The following is a 23,686-nucleotide window of genomic DNA, read 5'->3' as shown; positions in this document are numbered from 1 at the left end:
GTGTGAGTGTGCCTGTGTGTGTGTATATATGGGTCCAAGTGTGTATGTGTCCATGTGTATATATGTGATATGTATTTGTACATGTTTGTGGATGTGTGTGTACGTGTGTGTATATGTGTCTGTGTGTTTGTACTTGTAAGTGGTGTGCTTGTGTGCATGTGTATCCATTTGTGTGAGAGTGCTTGTGTGTATGTGTCTGTGTGTGTATGTTTCTGTGTGTGTGTCCATGTGGTATATGTGCATATGTATTTGTACATGTGTTTGTGGATGCATGTACACATTTGTGTATGTGAGTGTGTGTATATGTGCTTGTGTGTTTTGTGTGTGCAAGTGGTGTGCTTGTGTATGTATCATGTGTATGTGTCCGTGTACATGCACGTGTATTTGTACATGTGTTTGTGTATGTGTGTACACATGTGTATATGAATTTGCATATATGTGCCTTTGTGTGTGTGCATGCTTGTAAGTGGTATCCGTGTGTATGTGTCCGTGTGTGTGCATGGGTATTTGTATATGTGTTTGTGTATACATGTGTACATATGTGTATGTGTGTGCCTGTGTGTGTCCTTCACATATGTGCATGAGGACTTCCTTGTAATTGGTGTGATGCTCTGGTGTCAGAGGGATTCCAGGACTCTGGGAGCCTAGGTGCAGCTCCCTGCACACATCTCCTTGCTCAGCGCTTCTGGCCTGATCTGACCTCCTCTGATCTCCTTTTCTGGGTCCTGGGAGCACCCCGCTTTGGAAGGACAGTTCCCGTGCTGGCCTCGTGCACTGGGCCACGGTGGATTCACTTCGCAGCGTCGCGGGAATCCAGCTTTCCTCTGCCATCATCCAGCTAACCTGAAACCTGGCGAGAACAACAGCAAGAAAAACTGCTGGGACAGTGAGATGATGGATTTCAAATCATTATGTTTTTGTTGTACTTTTGAATGAGCATTAAAATTCATCTCTGGGAACTGTTGAACAGCAAATGAACAAAACCCGGTAACAGTCCTAATCCTTCTCCTTAATATGTGCACCAGAGGGGGCTGTGCTGTGGGTCTGACTGGGAATATTAACCATTCCAAAATACATTTCGGTTTCATTTTTTAAAAAGGCAAAAATGCCGTACTGTAGATTTCTGCTTCCCTCTAGAAGAAAAAACATGATACTGTTTTAAACTAAACTGCAGCATTGGAAAAAAAAAATGTGAAATATGTGATGTGGTGTTTTTACCAACTGTCTAAATAAAGGTTTAGTGAGTCACTATGGAAAACAGAAAATCTTCCTTTATTTTAAGAGCTGCAATTTAAGAGTGTTTTTTTTTTCTTTTTTCTTTTTCTTTTCTTTTTTTTTGTAAATGCAAAAGCTTCCCTTAGGTTTGTAACTTACACATTGCCCATCTGCTAGATCCTTCCTGGCCTGAATTTACAGCAAATCTGAGATTTCATTTTTCAAAAAATGCACTTTGGAAATGTGCCTGTGTGGCCGGCAGCATCTATGCGGATGGAGAGATGGAGCTCTGGGCTCTGGGACCCTCTTCATCCGTGTTCAAAGACATCCTGCGTCTCCAGTCTAAATGTGTGAAGTTGGACCAGCCTGCTGGAGCTCAAACGCAGGGGCGGGAGACGAGGATGCGTCCTTGTTGGGACATCACCTGTTTTCCAAAGTCATGCAGGAAGAACCTGGAGACCACGCCACCCCAGAGCGTCCCGGCTGGTGACCTTGTTCGTCCGTGGGTCTGGGGGCAGCCTGCAGTCGCCAGGCTCCTGAGCTTGAGCTGCTGATCCCGCTGGCTGCAAACACCTCGCTGGGAGGCAGGCTGTCCGTCTTTTATTTTCAGAGGAAACCCTTGGCTTTTCTTTCTCATCCAGACTTTTGCTCCAAAGGCTACAGCCAAAATGCCACTGGTCTGTTAAGCTGACTCAGGTTACACCTCAATTTCTTTTAATGAAGTAGAAACAATTGTCCCGACATCAAACATTACATCCAAGAGCGAGCTTCAAAGGCCCAAGTGGTTTTCACAGCTCCCAACTTATTTTTCTGTCTCAGGATCCCATTATTAATGAACTCATTCGCTTTCGCAAACACAACTGCACAAGTGTTTCCAACCACATCTATAAAACTATTTAATGCACTTTTCGGAACAAGGCGTCTTACAGCCATAGTAATTGCGGTTTTACTAGACCTTTAAATGAGAAGCAACCACTTATGAAGTTTTGATATGGAGAGCTGATTAGACAAGTTAAACACAAAGGCACAATTTATGGGGGCTGTGTACCCACGTGTGCACCCCGCGCACAGGCAGCGCGGCATCCTGCTAGGTGCACAGCTTTATACCACTTACAGGTTGCAAGTAGCAACGAGAAAAATGCTAGATTTTACAGGAAAATAATATTCATAAATCTCCCGCTGTGAATTACAGTATAACTCAGAGCTGTCTTTGTTTTGCTGCTGTGATGAAGTCAATTCTGTTTCAGGTGGAAACGATAGGCACAGAGCCCGAGGTTAAAGCCACTCCCCTCGCATTTGGTGAGGTTTGTAGCCAGTCCCAGCTGGAGCACGGAACAGCTGAAATCACCCGAGGCGGCAATTCCTGGAGGTTTCCTGACTCTTCTTGAGAGCAGAGCTGCGGAGGACGTGAGGGGACTTTCTTGGCTGCTGTGCCCTGAGGCGAGGCCCCTTTATCCTTTTCTCCAGGCGGTATTGCCTCACACCGGTTCCCCGGAGGGAAACCGTTCCAAAGGTACCTCTCCCGGGCTGGCCCTGGGGACCGCGGCTGGTCCCTCTTTCTTCATGCTGATGTCGTGGAGGGTGTGGTCATGTGTTTCAAACAGAAAGCAAGTACACATGCTCATATTCCAGACATCTTTTGATCCGTCCAAACTATATGGAGACACAAAATTTTGTTCATGTTTTATTGTCCCGAGAAGAGTTCATTTTCCCCAAAAGATCCCGGCTGCTCAGGGGTAGATCCCAGCATGGTCGCTGAGCCTCGGTCCCACATGTGAGGTCACTCAGTCTCTCTGAGGGTCAGCGTCTTCACCTGTGAGTGGGAGTGGCAGTGTCTACCCATGGGGTCTGCAGGAGGCTGACGCCCACTGAAGGACACCACAGCCATGTGGGTCCCCGTGGGATGGGCACCCTCTGGGACTGTTAGGCCCCACAGGTGCTCCCCTGCAATATGCCTTTCATGTGCCTTTAGTCCCAGAAGCTCATCTCCTTCTGGACTTTTCCCCGATGAGCTGGAGAGATGGCATTGTCATGCCCAAGTCCTCTGCTCCTTGTCTGCACGCGGCGGACCTCTCACAGCCAGAAACATCTTCCCCTCCGGCGCAGAGCCCACACACTATCGCCTGACCTGTTGATTTCAAATCCTTCCTTTGCCTGGTTCCCTCTCCTTGGGGAAGTTCCAGAAAGCTCTTGCTCAATTGTCTAGATGCTCAAGGACAAAGCACCCGTCTTGAGAAGCTGCAGGGAACACTGCCTGTAGTTCAGCTCCTTGCAAGCAAGTTTAGATTGTGATTTAAGAAAAGCAGGTCATCCTTTTTACTCTCAATTTGGGGCTCCAACCATAGACCTAAATACTGTGCGAAGACTGCATGGCAGGAGCTCCAAGACGGGAAGAGGGGTTGCTATTCAGCAGAACCTCTATTTGGTGTGTTGCTTTAATTAAAGGAGAACGTCTAGGGTGGGTGGTTCTCTTAGGTCTCTGCAGTGTGTGGGAGCTCAGCATCCTCCAGGATGCAGCCAGCATAGGGCCCAGGAGAAGGTGGTATCCGGGGGGCTGGGGCCAGGGCTGGGGCTGTGCGAGAGGGATGACAGTCATCTTGTGAAGGCTCCAGGTGGAAACCACGACCATTAGTGCACCAAAGCCATCACCTGGCCACTACTGGCTCTGCTCCCAGGGTCAGGAGCATGCTGGGGGGGGGGGCACAGGTATGGGGGTACTGCCCTTACCTGTGCCGGCCAGGGTCAGAGGCCAGACAATGCCAGCACAGAGGGGCTTCACTTGGCTTGGACTCCACACGTGCTCTGGGAAAGCCATCCCACCCCTGAAGGGAGCAGCGTGTGTGCTGGGAGCAGGCCATGCTGCCTGCACTGCTGCCTGGGGTGCTCTCCTGGGACCCAGCGGAATTGCACAGCCTGGCACCGCATCAGGGCACATGGCACCCTGCAGGGCCGTATCTCCCCAGGCAGGGGGTCTGCACGGGGTGCTCTCCCCACAGCCCGGGGATGCTGCCCGGGGCCTCCTGTGGAGAAAGCTGGGGGAGGTGGGCACCGACTGTGCACCCAGCAAACAGCATGCAGCCTGTGCATGTGAATCAGTGTGTGAGCGTGTGGCTGAGAATGTGGGGGGAGTAGGTGGCTGTGCCTGTGTATGTCTGTGCATGTGTGTATTGTGTGAGTTGGTATGTGGATATGTATTGGGTGTGAGTGTGAATTAATGTGTGTGTGTGGGTGTCCATGGGTGTGTCTCTGTGGGTATGTGTCTGTATGTTCTTGTGTGTGTCTGTGTGTATTCATGTGTGCGTCTGCAGGTGTGTCCATGTGTATGGGTGTCTCTGTGTATGTCCATATGTCTCTGTGTATCCATGTATGTCTTTGTGTGTTCATGTGTGTCTCTCTGTCTCTGTGTGTCTGTGTGTGTTTACGTGTGTGTCTGTGTCTGTGGGTGTGTCCATCCATATGTGTGTGGGCACACATGCACACGCAGGTGAGTGTGTCACACACCATTGTCTTGGCCCTTGCGCATACCAGTTTTCTTCCTTAGTGAAGAGCTTGCGATGGAACAAGGACCCCCATGTTGGGCTCCACCCCCTTTTCCTCAGGCAATGTTTCGTTCCCTTTCTTCCTGAGCCAGGCGTTCAGCCACCACCTGGCATAGGAGCCTCAAATCCCACAACACTATCTGGAAGAAGAGGGGCAAGAAGGTGGGCTTCACAGCGGTGTAGTTCATCAATCTATCTTTTCCCCAAAGCTGTATTTTATTTCCCAAAGCTGTGTTTTATTCATGAATTTTCCAGGTCCTGCGATGCGTTCTTGACTCTGTCAGCTGCAGTCAGGAGCACACGGATGTGCTCATGGCCTGGCTGCCTTTCGGTTGGAATCCAGCTCCTAGGTGCCAAGCCCTGCGAGGCTCCTGGCCCCCACAGCAGCCACAGAGCAGCCCAGGGCCACCAGACACGCTCAGAGGGACCAGTACTGTGCCACAGAGCCTGCTGCCTGGGAGAAGGCCCAGCTCTTTCTCTCATCCCAGCCTCAAGATGAGCCCCAGCTAGGCTCTGGACGCACGTGTTGGCCAGAACCAGGGCTCCTAGTCACTGCCAGATGCATGCCAGCGGACCCTAATTGCGCCAACCCAGCAGGATGTCCATGGCCACAAGGCAGGGACGTCCTCAGGGAAAGACTGACGGCAAACCTGGAAAGAGATCTCAGGAGCGGAAGTAGCTGGAACGCCTCAGGAGTCAGGGTGGAGAGTGGCCTGGGAGGAGTGCTGGGGACCACGTATTCCTGAGAGGACAAGCCTGTGCCAGGGCGATGGGATGGGGCTGTCGGGAGCACTCATGGGCTGTCGGGGAGCACTCATGGGGCCTCCCTCCTTGAGAAGAGGGGCATGTGACAAGGATGGCCCAGGCAGCACTCACAGAACACCTGAGAGGGTTGACTTCACCTGTCGACTCGGCTCGGCCATGGCACCCAGCTGACAGCCAAACCCTAGTCCAGATGTTGCTGTGCAGGTGTTTTTCCATGTGATGAGCGTCTAATCAGTGGACTTCGAGTAAAGCAGATGACCTTCTATCACGTGTGTGAGCCCCGTCCCATCAGATGAAGGTCTTCCAAGCAAAGGCAAAGGTTTCTGGAGAAGGAATTCTTAAAAAAAAAAAAAAAATTAAAAATTTTTTAGAGACAGAGTCTTGCTCTGTTGCCCAGGCTAGTCTTGAGCTCCTGGCTTCAAGCAATCCTCCAGCTTCAGCCTCCCAAGGTGCTGGGATTGCAGCATGACCCACGGTAGGAATCCTGCTCCAGGCAGCCAGAGAGCCTCTGGACTCTAGATGATGACATCAGCTCTTCCCTGACTCTCACCTGTCCTGCAGATTTCAGACCTGCCAGCCTCATCCGTCATGTGAGCCAATTCCTTAAAATCTCTCGGCTGGACGCGGTGGCTCATGCCTGTAATTCCAGCACTTTGGGAGGCTGAGGTGGGTGGATCACTTGCAGCCAGGAGTTCAAGAACAGCCTGGCCAATATGGTGAAACCCCATCTCTACTAAAAATACAAAAATTATCTGGGTGTGGTGGTGCACACCTGTAATCCCAGCTCCTCAGGAGGCTGAAGCTTGAACCTGGGAGGTGGAGGTTACAATGAGCCAAGGTTGCACCATTGCACTCCAGCCTGGACAACAGAGGAAGACTCCGTCTAAAAAAAAGTAACTTAAAAAAACCTCTCTCTCTCTCTCTATACACACAGACACACACACACACACACACACACACACACACACACACACGTTTTGCTTCTCTGGAGAGCCCAAATACAGCATCCAAAGCCTGATCAACTTTTTCTGGTCTGCAATTGTTTCATTCGAAAGAGACCCAGTAGATTTGCTTGGCATCATCTGGGGAGTAGCTGGTGGGTGGGGACCCTTTGAATTTTGGTCCTTATTTTTCAAGTTTCCCTCTGGCTTGGACTTTATAGTTAGGTTGTTAGACCTCTTCAAACCAATGATTACCCTTGAAATGACGCTCAAGCCGTTAAGAAAAGAAACAATTTTAAAGTGCCAGCACACACACTCGTGTGCACGTCGGTGGCACACACAGCTGAATCTGAACTGAAGAAATATTTTCTGATAGAAGTCAAGCTTGATAAAAGGAATGTGCACTCCACATGTGAAAGTACGGTATTAATAATTAAGCCACACGATCATTACCTCAGGATATTATTTCTTAAATATCTCTTGCAAAGGCAATATGATTACATATGAATGATATCAATTTTCTACCAACAAAAAAATCTGCAGAAATAGGAATTGAATTACACTGTCCAATTTGCTGTAAAGTTCACTGTATGTGAAGAAATTAATCAAAGCTACCACCACCCATTTTTATGGGAACATAAAATGATGTGAACTTCCATTTTTAATAAAGATGCATAGCACTTTTATGAAGACTGACTAATAACACTATAATGAACTGAAAAGCTACTGATATATTAAGAATGAAAATTTTGAGGAGTGTATTTACTGAGACTTTTTCACGAGAGGCAGTATTTCTCTGAAGTCTCTACTTGAATCATTATAATGGCTCAAAACAGAGGCAAAATTTTCAGGGAGAGCACAGCATGAGTGTTGTAGAAATTTATCCTCAGGATGTGAGAATGGTCCCGGAATGGATGTGCCTAGAGAACAGTGTTCGTGCTCCACTGATGCCCAACGCCAGGTGTCTGGGCAGCGGGGCAGAGCAGAAGGGGCTACACAGGAAAGCTGCGGCTGCTCCTTTTTATCTTCCTCCTTCACTCTTCACCCTCAGAGCCCCCACAATCCACCAGGAATTTCTTGGGAGCCACTTCCCAGAACAGAATCCCCTGAAAGATAAGGGGATGAGATGTTAAGGTTTTGCTTCACAACGTGGCACCTTCGTGCCGCTCCACCTCTCCCAGCTCTGGGTAGAGGCCTCATCTTCATCCTCAGCCTCAGGACCTGGGAAAGGATGCAGACACATGAATTGTAAAACAAATGCCTTTGACTGTCTCAGTCAATTCTACAACAGAGAATCACAGACTGAGTAATTTATAAAGAACAGAAACTGGCTGGGTGCAGTGGCTCACGCCTGTAATCTCAGCACTTTGGGAGGCCGAGGTGGGCGGATCTCTTGAGGTCAGGAGTTTGAGAACAGCCTGGCCAACGTGGTGAAACCCCATCTCTACTAAAAATACAAAAATTAGCCAGGTGTGGTGGTGTGGGCCTGTAGTCCCAGCTCCTCAGGAGGCTGAGGCGGGAGAATCACTTGAACCCAAGAGGCGAAAGTCACACTGAGCCGCGATTGCGCTGCCGCACTCCAGCCTGGGCGACAGAGCGAGACTCCATCTCAAAAAAAAAAAAAAAAGAAAAAGAAAAACTAATGTAAAGAACAGAAACTTATTTCTCACCATTCTGGAGGCTGGGAAGTCCCAGGCCAAAGGGCTGCAGTTCAGTGTCTGGTGAGAACTGCTCTCTGCTTCCAAGATGGTGCCTTGAAAACGCTGCCTTCTCTGGAGGGTGAAAGGGCAAAGAGGACCAAACTCACTCCAGCCCTTTTATAACATCATGAACCCATTCATAAAGGTGGAGCCCCCAGGACCTAAATGCCTCCCATGAGGCCCTGCTCCTGGGGTGGTACAGGGCATGCCAGCACCACTTTGGGCAGATGGAACGATTTGTATGGGCCCCATTTGGCTCAGAGGCATCTCCAGGTATCAAACACCCAGAAAGCCGACATCTCAGAATGTCTGTGCTCACCCAACCAGAGGCTGCCTTAAGCCAAAGATATCACCACCCAACACAGAGCTCACGGCACAGCCTCATGGTCCCATCTGAAGTGGTGCCAATAACCATTCTTTAGTTCATATATATTTTTTTCTATTTTCAGAATAAAAAATTAATCCATGCTTACTATAAAAATGTGTAAATACAGAAACATATAAATAAAATAATGATTATCCAAAATTCTCCCTCCTGGAGATAACATCTGTTAGCATTTTGGTATATTTCCTTTTATTCACATGCGCACAGACACACACAGGTCTACATATGCAGACACACATAGATGATTGTTATCAAACAATCTCACATTTTTATTTTTTATTGCTTTTTGAATTTGATTATGAATGGTTAACTTATATTCCTAGTTTGAAAACCAGAAAGTAGAAACTGTTTTTTGCCCTAACATTTTGTTATGAGCATTTTCCCAGACCATTAACATTTCATAAACGTGTTTTTTAATGACTCCAAAATGTAACACATATGGATGCATATCATTTACTCAGTCATCCTCTATGGGCAGGTGTTCAGCTCGTTTCCAGTTTTTCACGTTTGTAGCACCTCAGTTGATGAGCTCCTGAGCGCGAGTGTGTCCTACAGTTGGATTGTGAGATGGTCTTTCAAGACGAGAGAGAGTGGAGGGAGAGGGGAGGAGCGCCACAGGGAGCCGGCCTCCACCCAATCTGCAAACACACCTGCTCCCCTTGCCGCCGCAGGCTTTGCTGCCGGCCCTGGGGGCTCCATGGAATGGGGCCTCCTGGGCTTGATGGCTGGGGAGCCGGCATCTCCAGAGTCCCTTCCTCAGCCTTCAGCACACACTGGAGGGGCCAGGAGCGGAAGAGCAGCGATGTCTGTCCTGGGGCAGTCACACCAACACAGTGGGGAAGCTCCGAGAGCAGCTAGCACCAGCCCATCTGGAATGTTGAGAGACCCAGAAATAATCAGACCTAACTCTGTTACTAGATAGGAAAGTGGTACCAGAGGAGCTGAGACACTTGCCCCACATTTGCACAGTTGGTTCCTAGCCATGCAGGACGCACTCCGGGCGGTCACCCCCACCTTCCCGGGGCGCTCCTCCCCCGCTGTGCTCTACACTCAGTGCTCTCAATGCAGCGCGGACGCGCCTTCCTCAGGCCCCCACTCCCCCCTAGTCCAGAGCTTCTGGAGTCCTCACTCCTTGTCCCCTTCTCTGTCTCTCACTTTCTTCTGCCTCTGCGTACGTGGCTTCCCTTCTGTCTTTTCTCTTTCATGCCCCTGTGTCTCTCTGTCTCTCTCTGGGTCTTTCTCTCTGTCTAACTCTGTCTCTTTTTCTATTTCTGTATCTCTCTGTCTCAGTACCTCTCTATCTGTCTCTCTGTCTCTCCGCATTTCTGTGTCTCTCTGTCTGTCTCTCTGTATTTCTGTATCTCTGTCTCTGTGCCTCTCTGTCTCTCTGTATTGCTGTGTCTCTCTGTCTCTGTGCCTCGCTCTGTCTCTGTTTCTCTCTCTCTCTCTCACACACACACTCTTGCACTGGCAATTTCCTCTGCTTGATTTGTCCTCCCCTCCCAGCCCCAAACCTCCTGCACATGATAAAATCCTCCTCATTCTTCACCTTCAAGTCTCCGCTCAAATGTCTTCCCCTCTGGGAAATCTTCCCTAACCTTTCCAGACAGAGGGAAGAGCTGTCTCCTTTGGACCCAGTGGTGCCTCGTTCATGGCCTGTTATTGCACTCGTGGGAGGTTCAGAGGGTCTCTGCCACCTGCACTGGGCTGAGACCCTCAGGATCAGGACTTGGTTGGAGCCCAGTCTCTAATAGGCATTGGGTGCAAGTTTGGTGAATAACGTGCTTCAGTAAAGACATTTTCCAGGCTACTTAGGTCACAGACACCTATGGAAACTAAGCTGTTACCACAACCCAGCACAAAATATCACATCTGTGTCCGCCAATGCTGCTTTGGTAGAAATCTGTGGTTTGGAGTCAGACACTTGGGTGCCAAGACAGGTTTTTATAAGTTAGGAGGACATGGAGCAAGTCATTTCAGCTCTGAATCTCGGTTTGTCTTTCTGTAAAGTGGGAGTATTATCTACCACATGGCAGTGGTTAGACAAAACACAGAAGCAGCACCTGGCATTAAATAGTGCTCAATGCACTCCACTTAGCATTATTACTGTTGTTATTATTTACTGGGCCATTTTTGTGATGGACAGAATAATGTTCCCTCAAAGATGTCCACATCTTAGTCCCCAGAGTCTGTGAATCTGTTCCTTACACAGCAAAAAGGACTTTGCAGTTGGGATGAAGGACCTTGAAATGGAGAGGTGGTCTTGGTGGACTGGATGTAATCACAGGGATCCTTATACGAAGGAGGCAGGAGATCAAAGCAAGAAGGAAAGTGACCATGGAGGCAGAGAAAGAGATTGGAGGTGCTGTGCTGTGGGCTTTGAATATGGAGGAAGGAGTCATGGACCAGGGGACATAGGCAGCATCTAGAAGCTGGAAGAGACAAGGGAATGGGTTCTCGCTGGGAGGAGGAACATAGCCCTACAAACCCATTCTAGACTTCTGACCCCCAGAAGGGTAGGAGAAGAAATTTATGCTGTTTTAAGCCACCACATTGGTGGTCATTGGTCACAGTAGTGTAGCAATCTCGGACGGTTCTCTGGACTAGAACGTTGAATGGATTTCTACAGCCCACGGGATGAATTCCAATCTCCTTATTGGAGCATTAAGGACTAAACTTACTTTCCAACAGCCTCACATTTCCCTGCAAGAGCTGGCACTATCTTCCCAGTTACTATCAGAAGGCTCAGTCTGACAAGTTGCTTGACAATGAGAAAGAACATCTGAAATCAGGACTCCCCAGAAGTCCAGGAGTCTGAGGCCAAACCCCTTCCCCACCCACAATGTTCATTTCAGCTAGTGGTCAGCGGTCCTTCCTCAGTGCTCCAGGCCACCTGCCTTGCACCTAGGCACCGCTGTGAGCCTCCCTCCTGGAGCTTCCTCATCCTCTAAGATCCTCCAAGACCCGCTTCAGTCCTCTACTCCATGCTGGCCCTCCCGGACCTCCTCACCAGCATGAGCCTTCCTGCTGTGGGCTCTCCTGGCTGCCACTGTGGGACACAGCTGCGGCAGCTCTGATGGCAACGGTGGCACATGCAGGTTCCTGTAGGGCTTGTATCTCACCTCTTCCCTTGGATCACAGGCCCCAGGAACACAGGCCCTGCCTCTGTGTGCCCCTTTGGCTCCCAGCAGAGCCTGCCACGAATGCAGAGTCATTGGAACATATGACTTGGTCTTCAAATGCATGATGGTTAGCTGGAAGAATGCAGGTCTCAGACCAAGGAAGTAGAGCTTGGCACAAAGAGAAAACCACTCAACCAAGTCTCCCGTGACGCCTACACTTCCTTAGGGACAAGAAGGAAAGAAAGAAAAGTGGTGATTTCACAGGTGGAGGTGACAGCCCACCCAGGTGACTCTTCCCGCAGACGGGGCTTGGAGAGGGTTGGGAGATGTTCGAATTTTTACCTCTCACATTTCTAGGAGTTCACTATGCGAACTTTCCACACGCACTTATTGGTTCTGTGATATTAATTTTCAAAATAAAATCTTTCTTTAAAATGACAAAGTGAGAAGCAGGACTTAGAAGACCCATCAGCAACGATCCGTTAAAAAAATCTCTTTCGTTCCAAGGCTCGTATACTCACAGTCACTCAATTTCTTCCTGCACAGAAGAAAATGGGTTAACAAGCTAACAGTCATGCTATAAACGATTTAAATTAATGATTGATTCCTTTAAAGACAGTGCGGGATCTATCACTGGCATGATAAGCCTCACCGTGTCCTCTATCTGCATATAGCCATGTAGCACAGCAATATCTGGCAGTGAATATGAAAAAAAAAATCAATTTTTTCTAGTTTCCAGCATATCTCCTGAGTCTGAGATATGCCTTGCTTGTTTTTCAAATATTGATGCAAGTAATTCAGCTCCCTTCTCAGGGAGGCCTGTGGACGGGTTACCTGTTGGAGTGTTGATGCTAATCTCCTTTCTACAACCATTCCGAAAAAGGCAGCAGCCCCCTCGGAGGCGTAGGGCTGGGTTTGGGTGAGTGGGATGATAATCACCACTGATTACTACCACAACAATCGCAATTGTAATGAAAACACCTCCTCCCCAACAGATGACCTTGCGAGCTGCTCTGCTGTTCTTTCTGGCTGTGGAACGCTGCCTCCCTTCTCAGGGCGGGCCTCCTGGGTGCAGCTGCTCCTGCCGGGAGATGGCTGTTGCTTCTCCCAGCCATTTTGGCTGAAACAGTAGCACAGCTTTAAAATTTCTTTTTTTCTTTCCCTTTATAAAACAATTTTTGCAAAGCCTTATGTTTATTAGGGAAACAAGCACAGTTTGTTCATCGCTAGGGGGTTTAAAAAATATAATATCAGTTGCATTGTCCAAAGCTCCTTCTCTGTCTTACTTGCCCCCTTTATGGAAGGCCAGTGTCAGGTAGATGAGCTCTCCAAGCCTCCTGGGGAGAAAGGAAGAACATAGAAAATGGGTTGGATCAATTCCTCTACTTGCCATGTGGAATGACTTGCACTTTGGGCGAGTTTATTGTGTACTTTTTTTTTTTTTCTTTTTTAAATGAAAAGCAGGCCAATGGTTTACTCTCTGATCCTGGCAATACCAAGAAATTGGGATCCAACATGTATCTGAAGGGGGCTTTCTCATGGGCAGAGCCTGAACTGTGATGAGCACAGATGCATCGTGGGAGAATCATGGAAGCTTTCTGGGTCTTAGCATCAGGGAGGTAGGAATGGTGCTGCTGGAACCTGGAGAGAAGCCACAGCTGGCTGAGCTGGATGCTGGGGGTTTAACTCCCAGCCTCAACCATTCTGGAACATAGCAGGGCTAACAGCCAATGACATAGCTAGCTTTGAGGGTTGTATCAACACCTATGTTCCTGAATATTCTAGTGCTTGCATTCTATCATCAGAAGTTATTGATCCTCAGTACATAAAGTGGAGAGAATATATTAAGCCTTCTCCATTACAGACTTTTTAGTAGAAACTTTTTGGTGTAAACAGATTGAATGAATGTAATGTCAACATAACATTACAACAGGAAGGGGCCCTCCCACACTCTACTTCCTTATTTCTCCCAGTCACCCTTGCTCCTCCACCCAGGGTGGGCTGGCTTCTGATGTCCTGTAAGAAGCCACTCATGTAGCACCTCCTCTGAGAACTCCCCACTCCCACCTGCTCCCAGGATCCAGTGCCTCTTGCTATCACAACAGGAGTCACTATGATATGACTGTGTGCTTGGAGTACAGGCTTCCCCACTAGGCTAGAGCTCTGTAAAGACAGCAGTGGGGCCTCACATCCTCATTTATCCTACAAACATTTACCATCTGTCCTATGTTTATCAGATTAGCACCATGCCTGGTACTTGGTGAATATCAGCTAGTATTTGCAGAATTAATGAATGAGACAAGAAGAGAATTATGGGATTTTAAAACTACCAGCAGTCGCACAAGTGATCAATCCAAACCTAACACAGTATTGGCAATTTAAAGATGAGTAAGCAGTGACCCAGAGAAACTAAATGACTGAACCATGTAACATAAAGCCTCCAGATGGGGGTGTGTGTTCATGGGCACCAGCTGTATGTGTCTTTGATATCATGTAGGCATTTGGTGTTTTTATTATATATGGTATGTTTAAAAAAACTATTTTCTATTTGGTGTTGCTAATATATAAATGTATAATTGACTTTTACATACTTATTTTGTATCCAGTAAACTTGCTACATTCTCTTTGTGTTTTTAGAGTTTACCTACAGATTTGTGTAGATTTTCTACATACACACTCAAGATGCCTATGAGTAATGATAGTTTTATGTCTTTATTTGCAGTTCTTATACTTTGTGTTTTTTCTTGTCTTATTGCCTTGGCTAGGATCCCAGTCAAATGATGAGTAGAAGTGCTGGTTTTGGGCAATCTTGTCCCATTTCTTATCTCTGGGGAAAAGCTTTCAATATGTCATCATAAAGTATGATTTTTCTGGTAGGATTTTTATAGATACTCTTTAATTGATTAATAATGTTATATTCCTTGTTTGCTAATAAGTTTTATCATAAATGGGTGTGTTTGTCCGTTTTCATGCTGCTGATAAGGACATACCTGAGACTCGGCAATTTACAAAAGAAAGAGGTTTAATTGGACTTATAGTTCCACATGGCTGGAGCGGTCTCGGAATCATGGTGGGAGGCAATAGGCTCATTTTACATAGCGGCAGCAAGAGAAAATGAGGAAGAAGCAAAAGTGGAAACCCTTGATAAACCCATCAGATCTCATGAGACTTACTCACTATCATGAGAATAGCATGGGAAAGACCAGTCCCCATGATTCAGTCAGCTCCCCCTGGGTTCCTCCTACAATATGTGGCATTCTGAGAGATACCATTCAAGTTGATATTTTGGTGGAGACACAGCCAAATCATATCAATGGGTGTAGAATTTTATTGAACATCTTTACAGTTACAGTTTTATTAAATAAAATAATAATTTTCCCCTTTATTATTGTGGTGAGTTATATTGGTTAATTTTAATGTTAAATTATCCTCATATTCCTGGAACAAACTCAATTTGAATGTGGTGTTTTCTTCTTTTAATATGCTATGAGATTTGAATTGCTAATTTTCATTTGAGATTCTTTTCATTTATGTTTATGGGACATTAGCTTGTAAATTTTCTTTTTTTATAATGTCCTTATTGGGTTTTGATATCAAGGTTATTCTGTCCTCATAAAATGAGTTGGGCGATGCCCACCCTTACATTTTGGATAGCATCATTTTTTTGTCTTACTATTCTCTAAATGTTTGTAAATTTTTTACCAGTGATGCCTTCTGGGTCCAGAGATTTCTTAATGGGGACATTTTAAATTTTAAAAACTTCACCTAAAAATATTATTTTAACTTAGATTCAGGGGGTACATAACATGTGCAGGTTTGTTACCTGGGCATATTATATGATGCTGAGGTTTGGGGTATTACTGATCCCATCACCCAGGTACTGAGCATAGTACACAATAATTAGTTTTCCAACTCTTAGCCCTCCCCACTAGTAGTCCCCAGTTTCCATTATTGCCATCTTGATATCCATGAGTACTCAATGTTTAGCTCCCACTTACAAGTGAGAATATGTGGTATTTGATTTTCTGGTTCTTCATTAATTTGCTTAGGAAAATGGTCTCTAGTGACATCCATTTTGCTGCAAAGGACATGATTTTGTTATTTTGATGGCTGTGTAGTATTCCACGTGTATATGTACCACATTTTCTTTATCCAATCCACTGTTGATGGGCACCTAGGTTGATTCCGTGTCTTTGCTATTGTGAATGGTGCTATGATGAACATGCAAGTGTACGTGTCTTTTAGGTAAAATAATTTTTTTTTGATACATACCTAATAATGGGATTGCTGGGTTGAATGGTAGTTCTAAGTTCTTCAAGAAATCTCCAAACTGCTTTCCATAGTGGCTGAACTAATTTACAATTCCACAAATAGTATGTAAGCATTCCCCCTTTTCTGTAGTCTTGCCAGTATCTGTTGCTTTTTACTTTTTAATAATAATAATTCTGACTGATGTGAGATAATATCTCATTGTGGTTTTGATTTGCATTTCTCTGATGATTTTTGATGTTGAGCATTTTTTCATGTTTGTTGGCTGCTTGTATGTCTTCTTTTGAGAAGTGTCTGTTCATGTCTTTTGCCCATTTTTTAATGGGGCTATTTGTTTTTTGCTTGTTCAATTATTGAAATTCCTTATAGATTCTGGGTATTAGACCTTTGTCGAATGCATAGTTTGCTAATATTTTCTCCTATTCTGTAGATTGCCTGTTTACTCTGTTGATAGTTCCTTTTGCTGTGAAGAAGTTCTTTAGTTTAATTAGGTCCCATTTGTCAATTTTTGTTTTTGTTGCAATTGATTTTGAAGACTTAGTCATAAATTATTTCCCAAGGCCGATGTTCAGAATTTCCTAGGTTTTCTTCTAGGATTCTTGTAGTTCAAAGTCTTGCATTTGAATCTTTAATTCATCTTGACTTAATTTTTGTTATGGTGAAAGGTAGAGGTCCAGTTTTATTCTTCTGCATATGGCTAGTCAGCTAACCCAGCACCACTTACTAAACTTGGAATTCCTTCCCCAATGCTTGTTTTTGTCAACTTTGTCAAAGATCAGATGGCTATAGGTGTGTGGCTTTATTTCTGGGCTCTTTATTCTGTTCCATTGGTCCATATGTCTGTTTTTGTACCAGTACCATGCTGTTTTGGCTACTGGAGCTTTATAGTATAATTTGGAGTCAGGTAATGTGATGCCTCTGCTTTGTTCTTTTGCTTAGGATTGCTTTGGCTATTCTGCTTTTTGTTTGTTTGTTTCATATGAATTTTATAATAGTTTTTTTCTAGTTCTGTGAAAAATAATGTTGGTATTGATAGGAGCACCACTGAATCTGTAGATTGCTTTGGGAAGTACGGCCATTTTAACTATATTGATTCTCCCAATCCATGAGCATGTAATATTTTTCCATTTGTTTGTGTCATCTATGATTTCTTTCTCTGTGTTTTGTAGTTCTCCTTGTAGATATCTTTCACCTCTTTGGTTAGATGTATTTCTAAGTATTTTATTGTTTTGTATGGCTATTGTGAATGGGATTGCATTCTTGATTTGGCTCTCACTTGAACGTTATTGGTATGTAGAAATGCTGCTGATTTTTGTATATTGATTTTATATTCTAAAACTTTACTGAAGTCATTTCTAGGTATAGAATCAGATTGTCTGTGAAGAGAGATAGTTTGACTTTGTTTCTTATTTGGATGCCTTTTATTTCTTTCTCTTGCCTGATTGCTCTGGTTAGCACTTTCAGTACTATGTTGAATAGGAGTAGTGAGAGTGGACATTCTTGTCTTGTTCCAGTTCTCAAAGGGAAATCCCCCAGTTTGTGTCTGATCAGTATGATGTTGGTTACGGCTTTGGCATAGATGGTTCTCATTATTTTGAGATATGTTCTGTTGATGCCTAATTTCTTGAGGGTTTTTATCATGAAGGGATATTGGATTTTACTGAAAGCCTTCTCTGTGTCTGTTGAGACAATCATATGGTTCTTGTTTTTAATTCTGTTTATGTGGTGAATTACATTTATTGATTTGCATATGCTCAACCAACCTTGATCCTAGGAGTGAAGCCTACTTAATCATGATGAATTAACATTGTGGTTTGCTAGTATTTTGTTGAGAATTTTTGCATTTATGTTCATCAGGGATATTGGCCTGTGTATTTTTTTTTTTTTTTTCCTTCATTGTGTCTTTGCCAGGTTTGGTATCAGGATGATGCTAGTTCCTCCTCCTCAGATTTTTGGAATACATTCGGCAGAATTGGTACTAACTCTTCTTTGTATGCCTGGTAGAATTCGGCTCTGAATCCACCTGGTTTGAAGTTTCTTTTTGGTTGGTAGGCATTCTTAAATTAATGATTCAATTTTGGAACTTGATATTGGTCTGTTCAGGGTTTCAATTTCTTCCTGATTCAATCTTGGGAGATTGTGTGTTTCCAGGAATGTATTGTTTTTCTCTAGACTTTCTAGTTTGTGTGCATAGAGGTATTCATAATAGACTCTGAAGTTCTTTTGTATTTCTGTGAGATTGGTTGTAATGTCACCTGTGTCATTTCTGATCGTGCTAATTTGGATCTTCTCCATTTTATTTTTTGTTAATCTAGCTAGTGGTCTATAGATCTTGTTTATCCTTCCAAAGAACTAACTTTTGGTTTTGTTAATTCTTTGTATAAGTTTTTGGGTCTCAATTTTGTTCAGTTCCACTCTGATTTTAGTTATTTTTTTTTCCTCTGCTAGCTTTGGGGTTGGTTTGTTCTCGTTTCTTCTAGTTCCTCTGGGTATTTTGGGATATTTTTTGCTATTTGAGGTGGGTATTTAGTGCTATAAATTTTACTCTTAACACATCTTTTACTGCATTACAGATATTTTGGTATGCTATGTTTCTGTTTTCATTTATTTAAAAGAATTTTTTGATTTCTGCCTTGATTTTATTGTTTACCCAAAAGTCATTCAGGAGCAAATTCCCTAATTTCCAGGTAATTGTGTGGTTTTAGAAGGTTTTCTTGGTGTTAATTTCTATTTTTATTCCACTGAGGTCCAAGAGTATGGTTGGTATGATTTCAACTTTTCTCAATGTATTGAGACTTGCTTTATGGTTAAGAATGTAATTGACCTTGGATTATGTTCTGTGTGCAGATGAGAAGAATGCACATTCTGTGGTAAATAGGCGGAGTATTCTACTGATGTCTATTAGGTCTGATTGGTCAAGTGTTGAAGTTAAGTCCAGAATGCTGTCAAATGCTGTCAGTGGGGTGTTGAAGTTTCCCATTATTATTATGTGGCTGTCTAGGTCTTTTCATAGGTCTAGAAGTGCTTGTTCAACTTTAAAAATCAATATAAGACTATTTGAGTTTATACTACTTCTTTTGTAAGTTTGATTAAGTTACTCCTTTCTAGGAATTTGTTCATTTGGTCTAAACTTTCATATTATTTGGCATCATTATGTAATATTCTCTTTTAACTTTTAAAATGTATAGCATCAGAATCTATAGCATTATTTCTTTTTTCGTCACTGATATTGGTAATTTGTGCCATTTACTTATTTATTTATTTATTTTTGAGACAGAGTCTTACTCTGTCACCCAGGCTGGAGTGCAGTGGCACGATCTCGGCTCACTGCAAGCTCTGCCTCCCAGGTTCACACCATTCTCCTGCCTCAGCCTCCCGAGTGGCTGGGAATACAGGCACCCGCCACCACGCCCAGCTAATTTTTTTGTATTTTTTAGTAGGGACGGGGTTTCACCATGTTAGCCAGGATGGTCTCAATCTCCTGTCCTTGTGATCTGCCTGCCTTGGCCTCCCAAAGTGCTGGGATTACAGCTGTGAGCCACTGCACTTGGCTTCTTTATTTTTTAGTTAGTCTTGCAACATATTTATCAATTTTACTTGTCTTCTAAAGTAATTAATTTCTGACTTTGTTAATTCTGTCCATTATAGATTTATTTTCTATTTCATTGATTCTGCTCCCATCCTTCTTATTTCCTCCATTCTGCTTTAGTTGGGTTTAATTTGTTGCTTTTTTAAAATAACTTCTTGAGATTGACATTTACATCATAGATTTTTCAGCTTTCTTCTTTTTAAATATATGCACTTAAGGCTATAAATTTAGCTTTAGCTGCACAGAGACTCATATACTTTGATAAGTTACATTTTTATTATAATTCATTCCAAAATATTTTCAAATTTCAAAATATTTTTATTATTTCATCTTTTTTATAGCTTGTTGGTTATGCATTCTTTACTTTTCTTTTAAGAATCACCTATGATAATCTTTGAATAATATAAATTAGTGCTTTTGTCACTTGCAAGGCAATGCTAGGGTTTTAGAAGATTTAAACTACCTTTTCTTATGCCAGACTTTTGTTTTAGTGAGAATAAGCCCAACAAGATCATGCATTATATTACAAAATTTGGACCACACATGACATTATCATTATTAATTTGTTTAGCCAATATTTAAATATATATATATATGTTAAATATACATCCACATTTCCTTCATTCATTTCTGTACTATTTTTAGTATGTTTGGTATCATTATTTCTCTGCCAGGGGAATATTTTATATTTTCTAGTGTGATTCTAAAAGTTGATAAATTCTCTCTGCTTTCACTTATTTATTTATTTTTATTTTATTGGAAATATTTTTATTGCATTTCTATTTTTGAAGATTATTTTTTCTGGGTATAGAATTCTATAGGTAGGCAGTTGAGTTTTTTCAGCATTTAAAAAATGTTCCTTCCTTGTTGAGAAAGCAACGACCAGTAATAGCATTTCATCTTTGAACATAACGCATCTTTTAAATCTATCTGCTTTAAATTTTCTCTTCGTCTCTAGTTTTCAACAGTTTTAGCATGATGTATCTAAGTGTGGTTGCCTTCATAGTTATCCTGCTTGCATTTCATAGTGCTTCTGGAATATGGAGCTTTATGTCTTTTATAATATTTGGAAAATTGTTAGCCATTATCCCTTAATATTGCTTATGCCCCCTTCTGCCTTTCCTCCCTTTATGAGAGTCCAATTATGTATACATTAGACTTTTCACTATATCCGCTGTGCTTTATATTCTCTTTTCCAAATTTTTTACTATTGTTTTAGGTGATTCAGCCTGGATTTTGTCTACTTATTTATCTTCTAGTTTACTATCTTCTTTTCTTGCCAAATCTAATCTTCTGTTAAGTCCATCAACTCATTTAATTTTTGCTGGGCACAGTGACTCATGACTATAAGCTCAACACTTTGGGATGCCTGAGGCAGGAAGATCACTTGTGCCCAAGAGTTCAAGACTGGCCTGGGCAAGATGGCAAAACTTGTCTCTAAAAAATATATATTTTTAAAATCTTTGATTTCTACAGTTTTTATTTGCTTCTTTTATGTAGATTCTGATTTATTTTTGGGTGAAATTCTCCACATTGTCAGCTGTTTTCTTGAATATATTAATTAATTTATTATTAATATTAAGTTTATTTGAAAGTGCATATCTGACAACTACAATAACTAGATCAGGTCATCTCATCTGTTTGTCTATTTCTATTGTTTCTTTTTCTCTTGATCTCGTTTCTTGGTACGCTTAGTGGTTTTTTATTGAATGCCAAATACAGTGTATAAACCACTATAGATGGTTCCACTCTATCCTCTGGTTGTTAGTGTGGGAAATAACATCTTAATCCAATCAATAATCATGCTATTTCTAGCTAGGGGGGGGTCACAGTTTTTATAAGTCTTGATCTAACTTTTTTCACCACTGTTTTATGAGTGTAGCTTTCCAAAAGTTCCAAACGGGACCTTATATATTTAACAGGGTCTCTCCTTCTTGGTAGGTCCAGAAATCTAGCTGCCGTTACTTCGCCAAAGATTATGGTTTATGTTTCAGTCCGTTTCCATTTAGTTTCTTAGCTTCTTGTCCTGCACAACTTGAAAATCTGGCAAGTTTCTCCAGTGGAAATCAATGAATGTTGAACTCACTTCTTTGTGTCTTCTTTCCTTCCTGAGATATATAACTTTTGTCTCTCCAGCTCTGTGAAATTACCAGAAGCTCTGATGGCTTCTCCATCTCTTAGCAGCAGCTCCTTGCCCAGATACTCATATACTGTTTTATATCAAGAATCCACAATTACCCTGGGGGAAAGTGGAGCTCATAAAACATTAGCTCACTTCTCTGAACTTACCTTCTCTTAGGATTTGGCCCCCAAATTCTGGTCTCCTTAGTGGCCCACTAGTGCCTTTCAAAGAAATAACTATATCTAGAGGTCCCTTTCTTGTTCTAAATACACACACACACACACACACACACACACACGTACGTATATATTTATCCATCTATACCTATCCTTTATCTATCTATCTATCATCTATCAATCATCAATCTCTTGATCTATTATTTATCATCTATAATCTATCAATTTTACGTATTTCTAGCTACCTAAATTCTCTCATTGTTCTTGGCAAGAGCACTGATTTGCCCAACCTAGAACTCTTCACCCAATTGTTGTAGGAACCCCCTACCTCTTATTCCCATCAGGTGGTCACCTGAATCTCAGGTACTGGCTGGAGACAGAAGAAATACCACGGTATATAGGTGAAACGGTATTTCCTGAAGTGCTTTCCAGAGTATGGTAATTATCAAAGATATTACTCAAACAGACAGAAATACGTTTGCATAGTTTTGGAAGGTTGTATACAATATTCTACTCTTGATAACTTATCATGCACAATTGCACATTAAGAATTCTGAGGACTCATGCAGTAAAGAACTCCGGTACACATTTTAATCTTCTATTTCTCAATCTTATTTGATCATAGAACCCTTCTTTCTCAGAGGGCTTAATACCATCAAAAGCCCACTTTGAGAAATCTGATGAACATTATAGCTACCCCTGAAATCCTTGGATGGCTGAAGCCTCTTACTAATAATTGCAGGCCCCAGGAACTCAGGGCTAGCTTGAGGCAGACAGAGCCATTGATGAGCAACGTGGGTCAGCCTGGAGGTCAGCATGGAAGAAAAGGCCTGAGGTGAAAGGTCAAAAAGTACAACTCTGCTTAAGGCCAGAAGTTTGAAGGTTACCATAGTCCTTTTGCATGTTGCCTGGTGGAGTGAGATATCGTAGTCACAGCTGTGCTGAGTGCAGGCTGCTCCTGTACAGTGCTCTGTAGGTACCTTTGAGTGGACTTCCCTCATGTGTTCTGAGATAAGCAGGTAAAGCATTTAGCCTGGCACCAAACATTTAATAAGTCATCAAGGAATGTTAAATACCATTTTGGTTCCAAAATATTCTTGGTGCTTTCCTATCCCATGAAAATCACCTTTCTTCCATAATCTCCACTATGTAGAGTTATAACCTAACGCCATGTTTGATATCTTTCACTCTCCTATCCCTAAATTGAAATGACTGTTTTACAGAACCCTTGTCAACATGCTTCCCTGCGGGCTTCTTGGATTAATTCTTTTCCTTTGGATCTCCTTGAACCAAATATTATTATTATAGAAAAAGATATAGGCTGGAGATTTACTATTAAATTAGAAAATGGTAATTGATTAGCTTTTCTGTGAAGCACATGAGCATGATTTCATTCACGAGTCCCTAGCAAATCTAAAGTAGATCGCTGGTGGAAGAACAGACCAGCGCTGAAGAAGAAAGGAACGCACCCGTGAACACTAAAGAAAATGGAACTTTTAGAAAAGCATGTGTAAGTTTCAGAATAATGAGCCATACTCCCCTTCTGCATGGCTCCCAGGACAGCTCAGATTCTAAGGAGCGGCAAGAGCAGAAAGCAGCTCTCCGTCCTGTCGCACATGGGGTCAGGCGTCCACGTACCCGTTTATCCACAGCTACTGATTGATCACCTATGACGTCCGGGCACTGTTGTAGGTACTGAGGCTGCACAGAACCCCCTCCCTGGTGTCTCTGCTCTCCTCTGGGGAGATAAGCAACACACAAGAGAAGCACCATGGGCACTTTCAGACGGTGAAGTTTTAGATGGTGATGGACTGCAAAGATGGGAAGGTAGAGAAGGGAGGATGAGTATGGATGGGCAGGGTG

This window comes from Mandrillus leucophaeus, unplaced genomic scaffold, assembly GCF_000951045.1.
Source record: "Mandrillus leucophaeus isolate KB7577 unplaced genomic scaffold, Mleu.le_1.0 Scaffold16, whole genome shotgun sequence".
NCBI lineage: Eukaryota > Metazoa > Chordata > Mammalia > Primates > Cercopithecidae > Mandrillus > Mandrillus leucophaeus.
Note: the sequence above shows the minus strand (reverse complement) of the source record.